General features: G+C 40.2%; 1 protein-coding gene across 4 annotated transcripts in view; it reads left to right on the top strand.

The window, feature by feature from the left end:
- The window catches only part of Rasgef1b (RasGEF domain family member 1B), a 553928-nt gene that overhangs the window by 372422 nt on the left and 159264 nt on the right, over positions 1-22242 (top strand). The gene's annotated exons all lie outside the window — the stretch shown is intronic.

Below are 22242 nucleotides of genomic sequence, written 5' to 3'. Positions count from 1 at the left end.
ATTCTGGGGGTGGATGGACCTGCCAGCATTATGACCTGGGCAAGCACTTAAACTCCTCCTTTCAATTTTATCTCCACTGGAGAGAGAAAGATGATACCAATCTTGCAGCTATACAATGAAGAACAAGCATCATTTATTAAAATTACCTGGAATAGAGAGAGAATTGAATGGAAGCCTCTATGTTATCATTCCTGTAGAGAATAAAGCAAGCTGCCTGATTCATCAGGCTGGAGATCTAAAACCAGCTCAGCCCCTTGATAGGGACAGACATGATAAGAGACAGGATCTCTCTAAATATAAATTTACCCATTCACAAATTGGGAATGATGTTTCCTACTTCAGGGGGCTCCTAGGATCATGCTTGGCACATAATACATGTTCTTTCAATGTTTGTCACTGTAGCAGAGTGGGTTGTTTATCTTGTTCACTGTGCAATTCCAGGCATCCTCCACACCGTCATCTATGGCGCCCCTGGAGTTGCACCATACACAGCCTGCAGAGTCATTCACTTCTTAGTAGGAAAATTCAGGGGTCCTGTATTCAAAGAGTAGGGAAAAGGTTCCAATTAAGGTACTAATATTTTTAAGGTTTAAAATTTTTCCCTTTCTTCCATGTTCTTTCTTCCCAGTTCTTGCTTTATTTTTGTTCTTTGTCATTATCTTGTGGTGTGGGGATCAAGGTCAAGTGCAGACCTTTACAGGTGTCCAGGGATCCCACCCTGAAACTCAATCCTCTGGCTGTCAGGGTTCCTCTCCTTCCAGATGCCAGACCTACAACAGGCTGTGCCCTGGCCGTCAGTCAGGGTTGGGGGTGGGTGAGTCCATCTTCCATTCTCCGGGGCCTGCTTCCCCAGCCCACAGTAACTGGTGACCCTAAAGGAACTGTAACCTCCAAACCAGGTGTTCTGGGTTCCTGGAGGCAGGTGAGTGAGAAACTTACCTTCTCTCCCTTCTCCTTTTTTTCCCCCCATCCTATTCCCTTTCCACTGTCATTCACCAAAAATGTGCTGGTGCTTCCAGTCTGGAGTGGAGGTGGTGGTCTCCACGCTCTGTCCTGAGACGCCAGGGTCCTCATGTAGAATTCTGACCTTCTCTGTTCGCATGTACAGTCCCTGCCAGAACTGGAGGGTGACAGCAGCCATTTGGCAGGGCAGAGAGGTGCAGCCAGGTTGGGACTGGGCATTGATAGACATCGGCAGTCAGTTTAGAGTGCCCTTCAAGTGACAAGGTGTGCATGACCAACCTGTATGCTCTTCCACACAGGTTGTATCAATCTATAATAGATGCATTATAACTAAGACCCTCTACCTGTTTTCAGGCAATTCCAATTTCCATAATAGTCCTTCCTTTACCCAGCTCCAGGAAACCACCAACTTACTTTCTGACACTATGAATTTTCCAATTCTGGATATTTTCACCTAAATGGAATCATACAATGTGTGATCTTTTGTGTCTGACTTCTATCACTTAGCATGTTTTCAAGGTTCACCTATATTATAACATGTATCCATGCTTCCTTAATTTTTATGGTTGCATAGTATTCCATTGAATGAATAGACCACATTTTCTTTACCCATTCATCAGCTGATGGATGTATGGGGTCCTTCCACTTTTGCCTATTAATAATAATACTGCTATAAAAATTTGTGTAACAGTCCCCCCCCGCCATGGAATTTGCCATTTAAAAAATGACTGATTTTTTTTTTTAAGAATTACTTGCTCACTACGTTTGAAGTTTTTGTGTAGACTTGTTATCATTTTGTACAGAGAGAAATTGAGGGGTCATATGGGAACTATGTTTAATGTTTGGATATCTACAGCTTCTGTGGTACTTCATATTCTTACCACCAATATATGAAGGTCTAATTTTTGCACATCCTTGCTGACACTTATTATTATATTATTATCTATGTTTTTGATTATTGGCATTGGTGTGTATGTGTATGTGCATGTGTGTGTATGTGTGAGGGGGGTACATTTTCACCTTTTTCTAGTAGCCAGTAAAGTGGAGCATCTTTTTATGTCCTTGTTGTCCATTTGTAAATATTCTTTGGAGCAGTGTCTATTCAAATCCTAAGCCCATTTTTAAACTAGGTTATTCGTCTTTTTATTACTGAGTTAGGAGTTCTTTATACTTTCTGAATGCAAATCTATTACCAGACATGTAACATTCAAATATATTTTCCATTCTGTGGGTCATCTTTTCACTTTCTTGATGGGATCTTTTGAAGCACAAATGTCTTTAATTTTGATAAAGTACAATTTACCTCTTTTTCTTTTGTTGCTTATTCTTTTGCTGTTGAATCTAAGAAGACTTTGCTTAACCCAACGTCATAAAAATTTATTTGTATGCTTTCTTCTGAAAATTTTATAGTTTTGGTCTTACATTTAGCTCCAAGATCCATTTGGAGTTATTTTTTTATCTTTTATGTGGAAAGGAGACCAGCTTTGTTCTTTTATGGGTGGATAAATACTATTTGTTGAAAAAACTATTCTTTCCTCATTGAATTGTTTTGGCATCCTTGTCAAGAATTTATATGTCAAACCTTATGCTGTGTTATCTTTTGAATGAGAAAATAGTCCAACTTTGGGAAATCTTATAGGACATGCTGTCACTGTAGTCTTTTACATATTTATTTTATGTCATTAAAACATTTTAAATTGTCTACCGTTATCTTTTAAAAATTGATCAGATTTAGTTTCTAATCTATATTTCACTTAGAAAATTAGTAAGATGATGATAATGATGATGAAGGAGGAGGAGGAGAAAGAGGAAAAGGAGAAGAGAAGGAGGAGGGGGAAGAGGGGGAGGAGGGGGAGGAGGAGGAGAGGAAGTTTTTTCAAAAAGAAAAGCAAGCAAGCAAACTGAGAAGACTTGGCTGGAGGTCACAGCTGTGCCTGCTCACCATTTACTGTCACTCCTTTCCTTGGCAACCTCTCCTTTAATGCAACCTGGTGGGACTGACAGCAGGTTTTGTGGCGAGGTCACCTTGCTAAATTCTTCATGGTTTTTCACTGTGGATTTTTAGTAAAACTCCAGGAGTCTCCAGCTATCTCAAAATCTAGTTCAAAATGTACATCATTTCATTTTTCAGAAATTAAAACACAGCAACCTTTTCAATAGCGAACCTCACATGGTTGGGAACGGGATTGATTGCCTTCCCTCTGTTGGGCTAGAGGATAGCAACCAGAAGCTGAAAAGGGCGGGCAGGCTGGCCAGCCAGGGCCGCCTTCTATTGAAAGGTGGGACAGCATATGGAGCTGCCATTCAAGGGATTCTCTGCCTGCAGAGACTGTGAGGCAGACCGTGGGCAGCAGGCCTTGGGGCAAAGTTAATCTGTTCCCAGGGGCCCAGATGATTTCCAAGTCCAAGCTGCCCTGGTAGTGGTCTTGGAATGCTGGCCTAACAGCAGAGGGTGATTTGGACTCCAAGAAAGCAGGAGAATGTGATTCTGGGCTGAAATCTGGGGTCCACTGATCCTGCCCCTGACTTCCCGACTCACTGTTGATCTCCTTAGTGGCAGATGCTGTGGCCTTTCCCTTGTAGGGAGGGGTGAGGTGGACAGATGGGGAAATGGAGTTTCAGTGAACCCAGTAAGAGCTCTGAAAAGACAAACAAAACCTGATCAGCCTCGGATCATTTTTCTGAGATGATGTAAGGGATTAACTGTAGGTTTTGTTTTCTCTGAAACGAGTGCCTGGATAACTCAATGAAATAGTCTGAGAGATCAATTTGCTGACCCTTCTGTAAGATACCTATAATTATGCCATTTACATAATTTGCACCAACTTCTGCTTCGTTCTCTCTGTGTGCTTGCCAGAGATACAGACTCGGTCTATTTATCAGAATTGAGGGCTTACTATTCTTACTGAGGTTGTTTCTTCTTTGTCTGTCAATATAGGATACAAAGGTCCAAGCATGAATATCATATATTTAAGTTGGATTTTCCTTTCATAAAATATGAGTTTATAGATCTGAATTTGTAATATGGATATAGGCTAGAGTAGTTACCTTCACGATTGGATATTACTTTGAATTTCCCCCTCTAAACCTTCTGCTAGGCTAGGAGCTTCTAACCTTCTTTGAATAAGTGATGCTTCCAAATTTGAGACATCTATGGTTAATATGCAGGTGCAGTGATTCAATAAGGTGGGCGATAGTATACCTGGAGGATGTTTAGGAAAGTGGCTATCACAGAGGCCGGAGTACTACTGGAATATAGTGGATAAAACTGTATATTACATAGGTCCTCCTATGGCATCACAAATTCCCTGCACCCCTTCTCATGAAAACCCAGATCTCTGTTTACTATCATTCCTTTCTCAAACATCTCTTTCCCTTGGCACTCCCTCCTTAATGCAACCTGGTGGGACTGACAGCATATTTTGTAGTTAGGTCACCTTGCTTAATGAGACAAGATCCTGAATGTCTTGCAATGTGAGGGGCAGAACTATATGACAGAATTTCCCACTCAGAATGTGAATAGGGCCCCTAGGTTGAGAAACAGTGATCACTGGTCTAAGCCCGCATCTCATCTCTGCTTTTGAGTGGATTGGCATGTGCACAACTAGGCATCCTGAGTCTGATAAGCAATAACAAAGAGTCCCAGGATGGTCTCATGCAATTACAGCATCACCTGTTCTGTGCCATTCATTTCCTTTCCTGCCTCCCCTGTGATTCTGCTGAGCTGTATCTCTAGGTACCATCTTCTTTCCACAGCTTCATCCTGCCAGCTGAACCTAGCTTTCATCTTGTTATTCTCATTAACAACAAATGACCTTGACTGAGTGTTTACTTGGTAGCAGAGAAGATGCTGGATGATTTTATATATTATTTCATTTTGTTCCCATAAAATTCCCAACAAGGGGACATTAGAATAGCCTTCCTATTAGAATAACCTTCAAAGAGATGAAGAGGTTGAGTAATTTGCTCAAAGTGAGAAAGAACAGAGATATTGTGGAGCTGACTTTCTGTCCAATTTCAGTGCTATTTCCTGGGACCCACTGTGCTGTACCAACTGCCCCCAGCCTTGTCCCTTGGCTGATGGACTCTACATGCCCTTCCTGCTAGGAAACACCTCCCCTTTGTGTCCTCATTCCAACTTCCTGGACTGGCTAACTCTCACTAAGTCTCCAATCTTGCTTCCTTGGAGAACACATTTTGGGGTTAGGAGCCTCATCTCTGTGCCCTTATCACTAGCAATAATGACAATTTTTGTGTCTATGCCATTACTAGAAATTAATGGATTGTGACTCGTGGAGCACTGTGTCTTCAGTACCTAGCTCTGGGTCTGCACAGTTGAGGTGCTCCGCAGATGTCTGTGAGGTATGGAGATGGCCAGTGACCTATCCCCTCTGGTTCTTGCCATTCCAAGAGTGTCTCCTGGGGGCAGCCCTCCAGCCACAACTAGCTTTCTTAATTGGGACCCTCTTCCAAGTTTAGATCTAAGTGGGAACTTGAACAGAGCCTGGGTGGGGTGACCAGCACATGTGTAGGCCAGAAACCTAGGTTTACATGAGAAAACATGCAGGGAATTTGTGGTCCCATAGCAGGAACTATGGCATGAGGAAGACCAACTTTACAGCTGTTGACTTCTGGGCCACATTAGAAAGACAGATGACTTCCTGATCCATTAATTTATTTAACCTAAGTGCAAATGAACTAGAACCTCTCCTGAGCCTAATGGGGTTTCCACCAACTCCAAAAACTTTTAGTCTGCTTGACAAAGGAAAAAAGTTCTGGATTTTAAGGGGAAGGAAAATAAGAAAAATCTTCATGAATAATGTTTTTGTCATTTAACATTAAAGAAAACTTACTCATGACTTCAAATTCCAAAACTCAGGGATATTTTTATGGGATTGTGTAGCTCCTTCACACGATTATGACATTGTGATGGTCCCTACAAAATCCCAGGGACCTTAGACATGGGTGTGTCTAGGTCTGTTTATTTGCTTATTAAAATTTACCTCCAATCCTTGCCAAAATACTAAGAAGTAGATATCATTTTCCATATTCCACACATCATGAAATGAAGATTATGTTATTTGCCCAAGGTCAAGTGCTTCCTAAATGGCTGAGATGGAATTTGAACTCGGGTCTGTCTAAATCTCAAGCCCAGAATGAAGTTGGCTGACTCCAGCAAATGCATCACCTCCCTGAGATGGACCAGCTTGCCCTCCATGCTGTCCTTTCTCTTCCTCATTCTTACATAGGTGTGCTCTTTCTCACCTGGATGAGCTAATTGACTGAATGAAAGCATGGGGAAAAGGAGACTCAGGTATGACAGGGTGGGTGGTGGACAGGAGGACAGTTGGCTTCTATTTGTCAAAACATGTGAAAAAAAAATCTCTGCCACCTTGCAGGTGTAAATAATTTGTGATGCAAAGGGAAGTCTTTCTCTACCTTTAGAACTGCTTTGCATCAAGCAGAAATGATTGGAAATGCTCTGGGTCAAAGAATTTACCTACTTCTGTTTACTCTTATCCAGAAAAATATTCCAGTGGACTCAACTGAAAAACCTGTACTCATAAATAGATCCTCCCAAACATAATCAAAATGATAATTTCTTCCTCTGGGCTAGACTGGTTGCCCGGCTGCAATTATCATCTATCTGCCAATCTACTGTGCTATTTCATTTTGTCAATCCATACTAATTTTCAGGCTGTGCAAAGGGTTGGGTGTATTTTATTTTATTTTTTCTGGCAGCTCAAATCCTCCCAGTCTCCAGAGGCAAGCATGACTGCTGTAAGTTAAATCAAATTTGCAATTCCCATGGTAGCTTTTATCACTGTTGTGCAAACACCGCCAGCTTATACACCTGTCTGCGGAGCAGCATTTGATACCCGTGTACCACCTGGCTCCACGAGGTCAGAGCTGAGGAGCTTGCTTTTTTCCAGTCAGGCAATATGGATGTAGCTGTGTCATGTTATGCAACAGCTCTTTTCCTCGGAGGTGTTCCCTCCATATGTGACTCCACCAACAGCAGTGGGTCATCACAAAATAAGGAAATGAACAGGTGAGCTATTGTAAGTGTACCTGAAGGTCAAATTTTTAGGTGGATCTAAGTGTGTTCATTTATAAGGAAGTCACTTCCTGTCCTGAATCCCCTCTGCAAACAGGACAATGTCACGAGGGAGATGGTGTAGAAAATTACATGGCAGGCTGCAGAGACCTAGTTAGAACTTGTTTGTCATCAAGAGGACTTTTGACGATAGGCAGGTGAGGACTCTATTTCCATTGTGCAGAGAGAGCTGATGAGAGGGAGATTTCGGCATCATCCTCGGTGTCTGTCAGCACTGATGTAATCAGCTTTTGATCATTTCCAGGCTGTTTTTCTGCTCAGTGAATGATTTAGGGTCTTTTATTCTGTGATTGCCAACACTTCTTTCACAGGGAGGGCAGTGGGAGGGGAAATGAGTTAAAACTCAAACATGACCATCCTTCAACTCATCAGCAACTTCGCTGAACTTCCTGTGGGGTGGGGAGTATAACCCCAGCAGCTGAGATGCCTTGGGATGATCTTGGCAGGAAGGTATATTTAACTTAATGGTACCATCCTGCTGCTTAGAGTTGATTCAGATGCAATTTCTTAAAAAATAATATGAGGTTGGAGCTCTCACATCTGTGCTCTAACCTTAAGATCTAATAGCAACATCCACATCTCCATGATTAAAGATCTTACCTAGCATTTGGCACAGTTCCTTGAAACAGTCTCTTCCTGTTTCTCTTGGTCTGTGCTCTTCCTGCTTCCCTCCCTGCTCTCTGATGCGTCCTCAGCCTCCTTGGCTAATTCCTCATTTTTCCACCCAGCGCCATGTTGGAGAAGCTACCTTAGGATCTATAGTAAGCTCCTTCCCTTTTGTACTCTTCCCAAGCATTATCCCCATATATTCCCATGTGCTCATCACTCTTAGATCCCTTAGTTCCAGAGCCGAATGTCTCTCTGCCTGATGGGTTTCATCATTTAGATATCCAGCAGGCATCTTAGATGTAATTACTTGAAAATCAAACTATATATCATTCCCTTCCTTCCCTGCTCCACCCAAACCCCTAAATCTCACAGTTGCTCATCATTCATAAGAATTTCTACTTATGGCATAATTGCTTTCACCTTCTTTGAAGAGAAATCTGTAAAGCTCAGTTACAATTAAGATTACAAATACCCTTTACTATAGCTTCAGTGCAGTTTGAGTGCCCCTCAAAGGTCCATTGTGTTTGGAAGTTTGGTCCCCATGGTGGCACTATTAGGAAGTGGTGGAACCTCTTAGAGGCAGAGTCTAAAGGGAGACCCTTTGGTTATTGGGGCATGAGGTAGTTCTGTGCAGTCCTTTGGTTCTCATGTGACCTTCTGGTAATTTTCAAGAGAGGATTATTGTAAAAGGAGCATGTTTGTCCCACTCAGTTCTCTCTTCTTCCTGGCTTGATATGTGATTCCCTGCTCTGACAAGAGCTTCTGCCAATGCTGTTCATCATCCACCATCTGCCATGAGGTGACACAGCCAAGGTTGGCCCCTGCAACACAACCAATACTATGCCATTTCAAGTTGGAACCTTCATAACTGTGAGCTAAATAAACCTCTTTTCTTCATAATTATCCTGTGTCAGGGATTTCATTATAGTGATAAAAAGCTGATTAATGTAACCTTCAACCAGAAAGCCTTTAATATATTGAAATCAAAGCACCTTACTTTATAAGGGTATATAAGGATGTTCATTGTTTGCAGTGATGGGAAAATGGGAACAACCTGAATGTCCATTGGGGAGATGGATGACAATGAAATATGGTCATTGTACAACTGTTTAATGTGAAGTGTGTGTTCTATGATATATTTTTTGAATGAACAAGCAGCTTGAAAACTGATATTATCCCATTATTTTAAAGGAAAAATAGCAAGTAACTCTACATATGTAATTGAGCTGGAGTACTTGAATGGACATGGGGAAGAAGAATAGTCTAAAGGCGTAATATTGTTGCTTGGTAAGGCAAAGGTGGGGAGGTGTGAACATGTGTTACCCTTAGTAATTTTGAAAAACAATGTAACTGCTCATCCTCCCATATTTCTTGCTATTCACTCAAGGAAGAATGATAACATCATCTGAGGCTTATTCTTCCCTCTTCCTTTTTCCAATGATTCATTGCATTTGTGTCTATATGCTCCACAAGCCTTTAAATTCATCAAGGGCAGGAACTGTGTTTTGTTTATCTTGTCCCCTGCGTGGTACCTTGCTAGTATCTTTCAACACATAGTTATTGACATGAAATGAAGACTGGAGTGTGTGATGGCTCTGTATTTCTATTATATGGACACCTCTTGGCTTTTATTTCTAATCCAAAGAGATACCAAACCTGCAAATCACACCTCACTGTCCTCCACTCCACTTTGGAAAATGTGGCCTTGGAATATATGATATTACATCATGTACTGTGCCAGGCTTAGTTATTTAGTCTTTTCCTATGCACAGTTCCACTCCTCTGTGCATCTTGCATTCAGTATCATTTAGAGTCCTTTGGGTAGGAGGTAGGTAAATAGGGGGTAAATAGCCCTTCCAGGCTATTGTGTGAATTGTGTGAATATTGCACCAAAATAAGCAAAGAAAGGCACCTGTGTCAAACACAGTGATGAAGAAGTTGGCCCAACATCTGGGATATCTCCTGGATGTCAAACACTTAAAAATATGAAGCAACCTTGAGATTTCTAAAGCCAAATCTTACAATAGTTTTATCTCTAGGTGAGAGATTTGGTGGGGGACTCGTTCTAGGGAACCTTTTGCTCCACCCAAGGGAATCATTCACCACACCCTCAGCCTTCTTCACACCCCACACCCATATCCGCACACACACACACACACTTCATTGAACTTTACGTGAACTCCAACTTGCTGAGTCATGATTTCTCTGGCATGGCTCCAGAGACTTTCCAGGACTGGTGGTTAATGCTGAGTCCCCTCAAAGAGGAGTGGCAGATGTTCAGTCAGACTTGATGGATGAATTGCTCCACCAATCTTTCAACCAGTTCTTCATGCACTGTCCCACACTGCATTCCAGAGCTTTGACCAAATCCTGATACAAAGATCTGCCACTGGCCATCCTCATGGTTTGTTGGATTGCATAGCACATTGAATAACAGGCATGATGTCATCATCATGCAAAGAAACAGCAAAACAGGATCTCTTGAAGCAGATTAGTTAAGTCATCGAGGTGCTATTTATATCTCTAAAACATCTCAGGCTGAATTCAGAAGAATAACTAACAGCAGGTATCAGGTGCAAACCTCAATGTTTCTAGAAGTTGCCCCACACCATTATCACCATTTTACTAATAGGGGAAGTGAGACACTGAGTGCTTATACAGACAATTTGACTTTCCATTAAAGACTAGCAAGTCTATAGATAGTAAGAACCGAGTAGTTAAAGATTATTGACACTAAATGAATTGTGAGTCCTGAGGAATGCTCCCTTCTGTGATGGTGTCTATACACAGTTATGCCAATAGATTCTAGACTTCACCTAGTCGACAGTTTCATGCAGTAGTTATGCCTCTTGAACTATGCTCTGTGTGTGTATGTGTGTGTGTGTGTGTGTGTGTGTGTGTGTTGCCGTTCTTTGGAGTAGATGTCAAGCTAGTAACTTTCAAAGGCTGCATTTTCCTATATTGGTAATGAATTCTGAATGAGGCCTCCTCCTCCAATCAGATGGGCTGTTTGTTCTGTTGTAGTTATACCACTGGAAAGATACTTTTAGACATCTTGGCTCTTTATGGAGACTTCCTTTCCTACCACCCTCCTCCCCAAATAAGGTATAAATGTGACCCCAGGCAGCAAAGTATCTTTTGAGTGAGCCTAATCTTCTAGCATCAGAAGCTAGTGGGAGCTTTGCCCAGGGAGAGGAATTAGAAATCAGCCCATAAAAATAAATGAATCTGTTTCCATAGTGACAGGAATCTTTCTCTCCATACTTTTTATCCTCTGTTCCCCCCACAGATCCCTTAGGCAAAATAACAATAAACTCGAGGAAAACATTTTATTATCTTAATGGATTCTTAATTTAAAGCCAGAAGCCTTTAAATTATCTTCCCAAGGATACCGTTGGCCATGACTTTTGGAATTGAATACCTGCACAGAGTTGCGGAAGGAATATCATTTCAGAGTATCCACCCAGCGGGAGGAGCAGAGTGGGGAAGACCTCATGGGTCACACATGCATTTTATATGCAGCCTTTCCTGATGGGTGACGCACCTGTCATGTTTAATATTTCATTGGTGAAGGAAATGTGCATCTGTCTGTGTTCATCTGCCGAGTGAAATTTTACACTGATGAAGCCTGCGTGTGGTGAACACGACAGGGCGCCCTCATTACTTCCCTAAATCGTATTCTGCAGCAACCAGGAGGAATCCTGACAGCAAAATCTGCACCACTGCTCTTTACCCATCAGCCAGCTCCAGGGGTTCTTTACCTCTGTTTCTGCATCTGCAACTGCGCCTGCCTCTGCCTGGCAGTTACAGAGGCCCAGAAGCTGTAGTTTCAGAGCCAGGCTGCAGAGACAAATGACCCAGAAGAGCAAATCCTGAGCAAAAATGTCCTTGGGTGAAAGTTAGGAGACCCACCAGCAAGGCAGAGCTGGCGAAAATGTTCTGCGTATCCATGGCACACTCCTAAGACTGGTATTCCATGTGTGGAATGGTGCCGATGATGTGAATGGAAATTATTTCAGGATTGCTTTAAAACCGAATATGAAGGGATTAAGTGAATATTCTTGACTTTCAAGAAGCCATCTCAATGGGAAAAATGTCTTGTTCTTTCCTTATGAGGGTGACCATATGTCCTAAGTTTCTTGGATTGATTGAGGTTTCTGCCTAATATCTCAAGATAACTATTAATAACACTATTTTCCACTCTCAAAAGCATGCCAAAGGTTTGAACAATTAATGATCAGGACCTTTTACTCATAGTCTGCATGGTAAATCTAGTTCCACCACTGAGATTTGCTCTTTCCATTATTATGTATGTAGTTTCTAGACAGGTTTGTGTGACTTCTCATGATGAAGCAGCTGCCGGTGTTGACTTTCCAACCTAAAGATAAGTGGAGCCATGAAGACGCATTTCTCATAAGACAAAGTGAAGTGTGAAGGAGCTGCTTCCCCTTCACATGGTCACCCTTATGTTGTGTGATAAAAAAAAAAATGATCAATTTTTCACCTTAAATGTGAGGTTCTTAAGGGTCAAGGGAGAATATTTCTTATCTTTCTATTTTTAGAAAGTATTTATAGGTAGTAAGTAAAAATGAGTAGCTGAAATCATAAATGAAAGACTATAGCAACAGTAAGGGTAGAGTTTATTTGGGCCTAATACCAAATAAAATTTGGAGGAGTGAGGCTGGGTACTAATACCTGGCAGTGGGGTTAGTGAGGCAAATCTTTAAAAAAAAAAAAAAAGAAGAAGAAGAAGAAGAAAATAGAAGATGAGAAGTAGCCCACCTCCCAGAATGATCACAACTAACTTTTTGAGGTACAACTGTCTCATGTTTCTCACTCACATTCAGGTATCTGTAAATATGTCTGCATCTTCACATGGTTTTTGGAACATATCATAATCAGTGCTTTTGGAGGGCCCTAGAACCCTTTGCAAGCTTTCTCCTAAAATGCAGTCTGTCATGACTAATTCAGGTAGCAAAGAGAGCTTTGGATCATGTGGAGAATTTATGTGAGCACCCCAAGTGGTGGAGGAGAAACCTGAAGATATAGTGGGGATTGATTGTATTTTTATTTTTATTTGAGTTCAAGAATATTCTTTCCAAGGATATTCTGCTTTTGCTAGAAGTCTTCCATCACTAGGATCAAGTGAGTGCAGTCAGGAATACAGGGTGGGGATCAGAAGATTGGAACATATATTCTGAATTCATCACGTAATTGTTAACTGTGCTAGTTATTTAATCATTCTGAATCTCAGCTTTATTCCCATAAAGGTATTTATTCTTACCATGTAACATCATTGTGAGGATTAAATGAAAGAAACATTTTGACAATATCTGCAACATGGTCAGTAATCAATAGATAGTGGCTGATCTAAAGAGAAGTAAATATATTCTTTATAGTGAAAATATATTTATATGTATGAAATTCCACAGAGATAGAATGGAATTGATGGGGAAAACATAGGGTTCAGAATATAAAGACGGATTTAAAATTGGACTTAATCTTTAATGACTATGATTATAAGGCAATGCATTTAATCCATTATTAATTTGGGAGGGGCATAATTTCCTCACCAACCATCTGAAATCATTTAAATAAAGTGTTAAATTTATCAAATTTTGCATGCTGCTGCTGCTACTGATGATGATGATAGCAATCACTTCCTTATTGGTAAATTGGAAGAAGAAAAAGGAGAAAAGGAATTATTGATTCTGTTATACTACTCTAAAGATAGATGAGATAGTGACATTTTATGAATATTTCTGAACTCCTATACCTTCCAACTGGGGGGTATTTCAGTTATTTTCAACCATTACCTGAAAGAGTTAAGGAAAAAAAAACAGGTAAACAATGCCAGAGATCCAGTTGAATGAGAACCACTAACGGGTTGGGCTGTTGATCATATTTTTAAAATGTCCCTAGACCATTGTTACCGATGACCAGGGTTGAGAACTATTTTTGGGTTTCCATATCTCTTGAAGGAAACTTTTTATAAGCATTATTTTCATAATTCAAAGAACAGGAAACCTCCTGGTACCTAGTGTCCCATGCTGTCAGAGAGATGGGAAAACTGGAAATGGATTCCCTGGAGCTAGAGGAGCCTGCTAATCTATGGGTAGCTCCCTCTCCACAGCACAGAGTTCACAGAGAGTGGTGTGGTCAGCTCAGCAGGAAGGTCCCTAAGAAGTTCAGATACGTGGGATCCTTGCCATTCCAGTCATTCATCCTTTGTCTGGATGTCACGGCAATCTCCTCCCTGTCTCTGATTTTTAATCTTCTGTGGGCTGTTTCCTCATAAACCAGCAGAAGCCTGTATTCATTTTTATTCCATCATAACAAATTACCGTGGACACAGTGGCATAAAACACATGCACTAGCTCACATTTCGGTAGGGATGCAGTAGCTGGACTTAGGTCTCGCCCAGCTGAAGTGTGGTTAACTGTTTTCACTGGGAATTGGGATCTGCTTCCAGGCTCATCCAAGTTGCTGGCTAACTTTGGAAACTTGCTGCTGAAGGAATGAGTTTTCCATTTCCTTGCTGGCTGCCTTCCAGGGACCCTTCTCAGTCCCTGTAGGCCACCTCCCACTCCTTGTCACAGGGCCTCCTCCAGCAACAGAGGGTTCCTTATATCCAATTATTTCATTCTGGGACACTCTGTACCAGGAAGAGTTCAGTTCCTTTCATGGGCTTACCTGGTTTGGTCAGGCTCTGTGAGAATAATCTTCCTTACTTAAAACTAACTGACTTGAGATTTTAATTACATCTGCAAAATCCCTTCATAGAAGTAATAACTTAGTATTTAATTTAATAACTGAGAAAAGATATGTATACATAATGGACTGGAAATCTAGGGAACTATCTGAGAATTCTGACTACTATAAAGTCCAAATATATCTTAAAACTTTTCAGTGGGAACACATTTCATCCACTCCATAATCTGGTCTGTCTCTTCATACTCACCTCTAGTTACTCCATGCCCTGCATCTTACTCAGCTACATTATATCTGCAACACTTTGTCTATACTTGTGTGGCTTTGTATACGATTTTGTTTCTTACTTCTGGCTTTGGCTAATAGTCTTCCCTGTGCTTAGAATACCTTTACTCTTCCGTATTCACATGAAAACGCTTCATGACCTCTCACAGAGGACCCATCTTCTCTAGGAATCTTTCCCTGGGTTCATTCATTCATGCAACAAATATTTATCGAGCACCTACTGTGCATCAGTTACTGCTGTTCTGAGCACTGGAGATATCATAGTCACTCTGCTCATCTTCCAGTGGGGCAGACAGGCAAAACACAAAGATAACTATAAAGTGTGACAGACGGCCATAGTGCTATGAAAAGGAATAAAGAGAGATAGTGAGTGATGGGTGAGTTGTCATTTTATATACCATCAACCCATTATGCTTCTGTACTGGGTGACAGCTAAGTAGAGGGAAGTGAGGGGGTAAACAATACAGAAAGATGAGGAAAGAGCCTCAGTGTCTTTGTCCTTGCTGTTTCTTTCTTCTCCATTATTTGCTGAATGGATGAATGAACAACAACAAAAAAAAGAATTCCAGGCAAAAAGATCAGCAAGCACAAAGACTCAGAGGTAGGAAGTCCTTCAGTGCTCAGTTAGTATTTGCCTGAACTGATGTGAGCAATTAGACATTTCAGGGGCAAATTCTAGTCATTTAGAATGGGTCGAGAAAGAAGAATAGAAGGTCAAGGTCCAGTTTAGGCTTAGAGACATTGGCAAGTGAAACAGGTCACAAGTGCAAACTAAAACTGGGTCCATGACAGAGTACTAAGTCCCATGGGTCCCCAGGTCCAAGCAGAGAAACTGAGGCTGGAGCCATATCCATAGAGATAGACTGGATACATTGAGGGTCTGATTCTTAGAGACTGTGGGTCTCTGAGCCATTCCTGACTGTCCTCAATCCTCCTTTGCACGTTAAGAATCTGCATTGTTATTTATTTCATTTCATTGAATCTAATTATTTACAGGCCTGTCTCCTGTTCTCCTGGAGATGGAAATTAGTAAAGGTCTTTTTTTGATCCTGGGTATCCATCCACACAGTTGTCATCAGTCTTTTGTGGCCTGGTCAAGGAGCCAAATGGGTAGAGTGAAGCTTGAAAGAAAACAGAATCAATAGGGTCTGGTAAAGAAGAGGTGCCTGCTCAAAGTAAAATGGGAAAATAGTGTTTGCTATAGAGATAAATATTGATTTAGTAGTCCAATTAGAACCCAAACTAGAAGCATTCTTGTGGTCGACTCTAGTAAATGATGAAGTGCAATTGTTCATCTTTCTTTCCTTCTCTTTCTGGGTCTGCCTCTGGGTGTCAGCTTTGTTTTTCTTTCTTCACTATGAGGTTTTTTCTGCTTACTCATAGTTTCTACAACCTCATAATTTCAGGCTGCACGTGCCCCTGGCTTGCCATGCATCCAATTCTGCTTCATGGTGATTTTTGCAACTTCAATTCATACCACCAACTGGGATGGTTTGTTTGTATGATTTCATTCAAATTTAGGAGGGAAAGAACTTAGTTGTCTCAGGTCATCTTTTTTAAATACCGGAAAGCCAAAAGATTAGCTTGGCTCAGGTGCCCACCATTAGCTTAATTACCTGAAGCCTAGGTGAGGGTGGGAGGAGGAAAGAAAGAAAAGAGATTATGCAGTTTGAAATGCAGTTGCCTAGATACCAGGGGTTAAAGGCTGGGAAAGTTCCTTCAAAGATGGTGTGGGTGAGCAGACTCTAGCTGACAGCTCTAATTTGGGGAATGAGGTAAGCCCTTGAGTGGGGACTGAGAGTTAACTGGGGAGTTAAAATATCAGCCAACATGAAAACCAAGAGTCAAGGGTAGCTTGTGAGGGAAAAATTAAGCCAATATCAGAAGCTCAGCAAAGAGAAGGCAATGAACATAAAAGGAAGGAGTCTAAGAACGTTTCTTTTTTTCTCTTTCCACATTTTTATTAGTGCATCATAGTTGTGCCTAATGATGGGATTTGCTATTGCATATTCGTTCACGCACACAATATAACAATATAATTTGGCTCAGCATTTCCCCCCTCCCTTCTTGCCTTTCATCCCTTGGTCCCTTTTCTCTATTGATCTCCCTTTGATTTTCATGAGCTCTCTGCTACACACACACCCCCTTTTTCTTTTTCCTCTCTAACTTCCAAATAAGAGAGAAATCATGACCCTCGACCTTCTGATTTTGGTGTATTTCCTTAATATAGTGGTCTCTAGTTCCATTCATTTTCCTGCAAATGACATAATTTCATTCTTCTTTATGGCTGAATAAAACTCCATTGTGTATATATATATATATCACATTTTCTTTATTCATTTATCCACTGAGGGACACCTAGGCTGGTTCCATAGTCTGGCTATTGTGAATTGGGCTGCTGTAAACATGGGTATGCATGTATCACTATAGTATGATGACTTTAACTCTTTAGCATAAATACCAATGAGTGAGAGAGATGGGTCATATGATAGTTCCATTCCTAGTCTTTTGAGGAACTTTCATACTGATTTCCACAATGGTTGTACCAATTTATAATCCCACCAACAGTGTAAAAGTATTCCTTTTACTCCACATCCTCTCCAACATTTATTATTTTTATCCTGATGACTGCCATTCAAACAGGTATGAGATGAAATTTTATAGTTTTGATTTGCATTTTCCTAATTGCTAATGATGTTGAGCATTTTTCATATATTAGCCATTCATATTTCTTCTTTTGTGAATTGTCTATATAATTCATTTGCCCATTTATTATTTGGGTTATTTCATGTTTTGGTTTTTTTTTTGAGTTTATATATTCTAGATATTAATCCTCTGTTAGAAGAGTAGCTAGCAAAGATGTTCTCCCATTCTGTGGGGTCTCTCTTTACATTCCTAATTGTTTCCTTTGCTGTGTGCAAACTTTTTAATTTGATGTTATCCCATGTATTAACTCTTGGCATTATTTCCTGAGTTTTAGAGATCTTATTGAGAAAGTCATTGCCTGTGCCTTATGCTGTAGTATTGACCCCACATTTTTTTCTAGGAGTTGCATAGTTTCACAGTCTAACTTCTAGGGCATTGATCCATTTCAAGTTGATTTTTGTGCAGGGTGAGAGATAGGGTCTAGTTTCACTCTTCTACATATGGATAGCCAGTTGTCTCAGCACCGTTTGTTAAAACGTACCTTGACATTGTAAAAGCTATCTATGCTAAGCCTCAGGCTAGCAACATTCTGAACGGACAAAAGTTGAAGGCATTCCCTCTAAAATCTGGAACAAGACAGGGATGCCCTCTATCACCACTTCTATTCAATATAGTTCTCGAAACACTGGCCAGAGCAATTAGACAGACGAAAGAAATTAAAGGCATAAAAATAGGAAAAGAAGAACTTAAATTATCACTATTTGCAGATGACATGATTCTATACTTAGAAGACCCAAAAGGGTCTACAAAGAAACTACTAGAACTAATAAATGAATTCAGCAAAGTGGCAGGATATAAAATCAACACGCATAAATCAAAGGCATTTCTGTATATCAGCGACAAAACTTCTGAAACAGAAATGAGGAAAAACACTCCATTCACAATATCCTCCAAAAAAATAAAATACTTGGGAATCAACCTAACAAAAGAGGTGAAAGATTTATACAATGAAAATTACAGAACCCTAAAAAGAGAAGTAGAAGAAGATCTTAGAAGATGGAAAAATATACCCTGTTCATGGATAGGCAGAACTAACATTATCAAAATGGCGATATTACCAAAAGTTCTCTATAGGTTTAATGCAATGCCAATCAGAATCCCAAGGGCATTTCTTGAAGAAATAGATAAAGCAATCATGAAATTCATATGGAAAAATAAAAGACTCAGAATAGCAAAAGCAATTTTAAGCAGGAAGTGTGAATCAGGCGGTATAGCGATACCAGATTTCAAACTATATTACAGAGCAATAGTGACAAAAACAGCATGGTACTGGTACCAAAACAGGCGAGTGGACCAATGGTATAGAATAGAGGACACAGAGACTAGTCCACAAAGTTACAACTATCTTATATTTGATAAAGGGGCTAAAAGCATGCAATGGAGGAAGGATAGCATCTTCAACAAATGGTGTTGGGAAAACTGGAAATCCATATGCAAAAAAATGAAACTGAATCCCTTCCTCTCGCCATGCACAAAAGTTAACTCTAAATGGATCAAGGAGCTTGATATCAAATCAGAGACTCTGCGTCTAATAGAAGAAAAAGTTGGCTCCGATCTACATATTGTGGGGTCAGGCTCCAAATTCCTTAATAGGACACCCATAGCACAAGAGTTAATAACAAGAATCAACAAATGGGACTTACTTAAACTAAAAAGTTTTTTCTCAGCAAGAGAAACAATAAGAGAGGTAAATAGGGAGCCTACATCCTGGGAACAAATTTTTACTCCTCACACTTCAGATAGAGCCCTAATATCCAGAGTATACAAAGAACTAAAAAAATTAGACAATAAGATAACAAATAACCCAATCAACAAATGGGCCAAGGATCTGAACAGACACTTCTCAGAGGAGGATATACAATCAAAAAGGTTGTCTTTTCTTAATGTATGTTCTTGGCATCTTTGTCAAGGATAAGATGACTGTAGATGTGTGATGTTATGGTTTAGATTAGGTGTCCACAAAAGCTTCTGTGTAAGACAATGCAAGAAGGTTTAGAGGTGAAATGATTGGGTTATGAGAGCCTTAACTCAATCAGTGAATTAATCCCCTGATAGAGATTAGCTAAGTGGCAACTCAAGGTTCGTAGAGTATGACTGAAGGAGGTGGGTTGATGGGAGTGTGCCTTTGGGGTATATATTTTATTCCTGGCAAGTGGAGTGTTTCTCTTTCTCCTTACTGGATTCCATGTTTCCAGATGTTTTCCTCTGCCACATACTTCTTCTATGATATTCTGCCTCATCTCATGCCCAAAGGTATGGAGCCAGCTCTGAAACCATGAGCCCCCAAATAAACTTTTCCTCCTTAAAATTATCAGATCTTTTGGTCACAGCAATGAAAAAGCTGACTAAAACAGAAATTGGTATGGGAGTGGGGCCCTTGCTGTGAGTAACCTGACCATGTGGTTCAGAAGCTTTGGAGCTTTTTGGAATTTGTGGGAGGAATCTGGGAAAGTTTAGCAATGCAAGCTGGAAAAGTTTTATATTGTTGTAAGCAGAACTTAATGGGAAATTCTGGTGAGAGTTCAAAAGACCAGAATGCCAATATGATGGAGAGTAAAGAGAGTAAAGAGTGGGTGCATGAAGTTTCAGAGGAGAAGAACTGTATAGGAAAGTGGACTAGAGGCCATTCATGTTATGTGCTGGCCTAATTTATTCTAGCAGAATCCATCTCTCTGTGCAGAGATGTACACGAGGATCTGAACTCCAAGAATCCTTTAAGAAGGATAATCAAAGCCTCACTGTCTTCTTAAAACAATGGACTGTGACATTTTCTCTTAGTATGTGAAAGGATGTGAAGCTGATCAATTGTATCAGCTCAGTCACTGATTCCAATGCTCCATCAGAGCAGGAAGAGTGGTACATAGTATCAGCAGGCCCAGATTTCATAAATTCACCCTGCTTTTCATGGGAAATGTTGACAGAAGCAATTTTATGAGCAGGTTGTGCATGGAAACAATTAGACATCTCCTAATTTCTTATTCCTCTCAATTTTTAAAAAATGTAATTTCTAGATAGACTAGTTGATAAATTGGTTCATGCTAATGAAGGAGTACTGAGCACCATAAAGAACATCATTTTTCATTATTGTTAATGGATGTTTATTTTTTTAAAATTTAGAAAGTACAAAATGCATACAGAATGCAACTCAGCAGCAAGGACCCCAAAATATATTCACTGTCACCTGTTTTCTGCAATGCAGAATGATAAGAATGGTAGGTGCTAGAGATAAATGGTGAGTAAAATGCACCCATAGAGTGCTACTCAGAGATAATCTGTGAAACATTTAAATCTTAAACTGAAATCCTTTGGGTCATTTTATTTGTGTATACACCCACAGCCACACCCACACATATTTAACTTTAGGAGACTGAAGTAGACAGGCACAGTCACAGCTTACAGCTGCTTTGGGTGTAACCTATTTGCAGATCAGAGTCATTCTCAGAGTCTATACCAGACTCTTTAAATCAAGACACGTGCATTGTGCATTGGACAGACATTTTAGATAGAGATAGATTACAAAAAGCAAGTAAATGTTGAAATCTGCAACATGATTTTCATTAACTCAACACAATTAATACATTTCAAGGTTGTGGGTGCCACTTTTAGAAAGTAACCATGGATGTGAATTTTCTTAATCTATTTCAAGACTTCTTAATAACTGAACTCTTAGTTAATAATAAGACTGCCATTAACTCCATTCTAAATTTCAGCCAAAATAAATAGGTTTCATAGAGGCCAGAGTTCAAAGTCAACCAAAGAGCAGGGGAAACTCCTGGATAAAAGCTGGTAAAACAACTCTTCCTCTATGAATTCTGTTGCAGACTTTCTGTTACACACTCTTTTATTTGGTGGTTGGTACTAGAAATTAATAATTCTAATCACACCAGCTCAAGTAGAGTCCAGTATTGATAAATTGAAGTGGGTCAACTTTTGTCTATTACTTTATGCCACAGTAATATTGAAGGATAAAGTTAAAAAGAAAAACTAAGGGAATCCGTGTTAGCAGCGAAGGGAAATGTTAATGGTGCCATGTTTTATTTGTGTTTTTAACTTTCTCTAAGCATTTAAATCAAGAAAATTCATTGAAGTCATACACTGGGGAATAAGGAATTAGATGGAGAGTGACTCAGAGGAACTAGATGCTAGGCTGAAGACACCCCTGGAGGGCAAAGACACCTAACTACCAACCTCCAAATCGGCAATGGTGGCTCATCCTCTGAGTTTCATAGTTGGATTTTTAAAACATTTCAGAATCTAAATTAATTGTTCTCCATCAAATGTTTAGTCTGCTGCAGTTATTTCTTTACTGAAAGACATTTTCATGTTTCAGAAGTCATCTTTTTTTTACAATTATAATGAAATCCTGAGACACTGAAAAATAATTAACTGCCAATTCAGATATGGAAGATTGGAGTATTCCTTGAACACCATCATGAGGTGTGCACATTCTTGGTGTTGCACGAGTAAGCTGTGCACCTGCTGAGTGTCTGCCCTTCTCCAGAACAGCATGCCTTTCTCCAACAATACTTGGGAAGGTGCTTCCCTGGCTGTGACTGTGACTGAAAGGAAGGTGAAGCACATTAAGATGCTCAGCTCACCTGTGTAATTTGTCCAGGACTCAGCTGCCCACATACTGAGGGCTGAAGTAGCTCCTTTGGGAGCAGCAACTGGGATGCATGTGGCTGCTAAATAGAAAGTATCAAGTTGCAAAAATAGTACCAACACATATCATTAGCTTTGATTTTAAAGGGAGGGCACAGTTATCACTTTACTTCCAAGATGATTAATTACACAACTTGCATCTGGCAATCACTTGTAAATCCTAAGCAGCAGGCAGCAAATGATGCTGC

Source organism: Ictidomys tridecemlineatus, chromosome 9, assembly GCF_052094955.1.
Source record: "Ictidomys tridecemlineatus isolate mIctTri1 chromosome 9, mIctTri1.hap1, whole genome shotgun sequence".
Classification (NCBI taxonomy): domain Eukaryota; kingdom Metazoa; phylum Chordata; class Mammalia; order Rodentia; family Sciuridae; genus Ictidomys; species Ictidomys tridecemlineatus.
The sequence above is the reverse complement of the archived record's forward strand: the minus strand, read 5'-3'. Positions and strand labels throughout refer to the sequence as shown.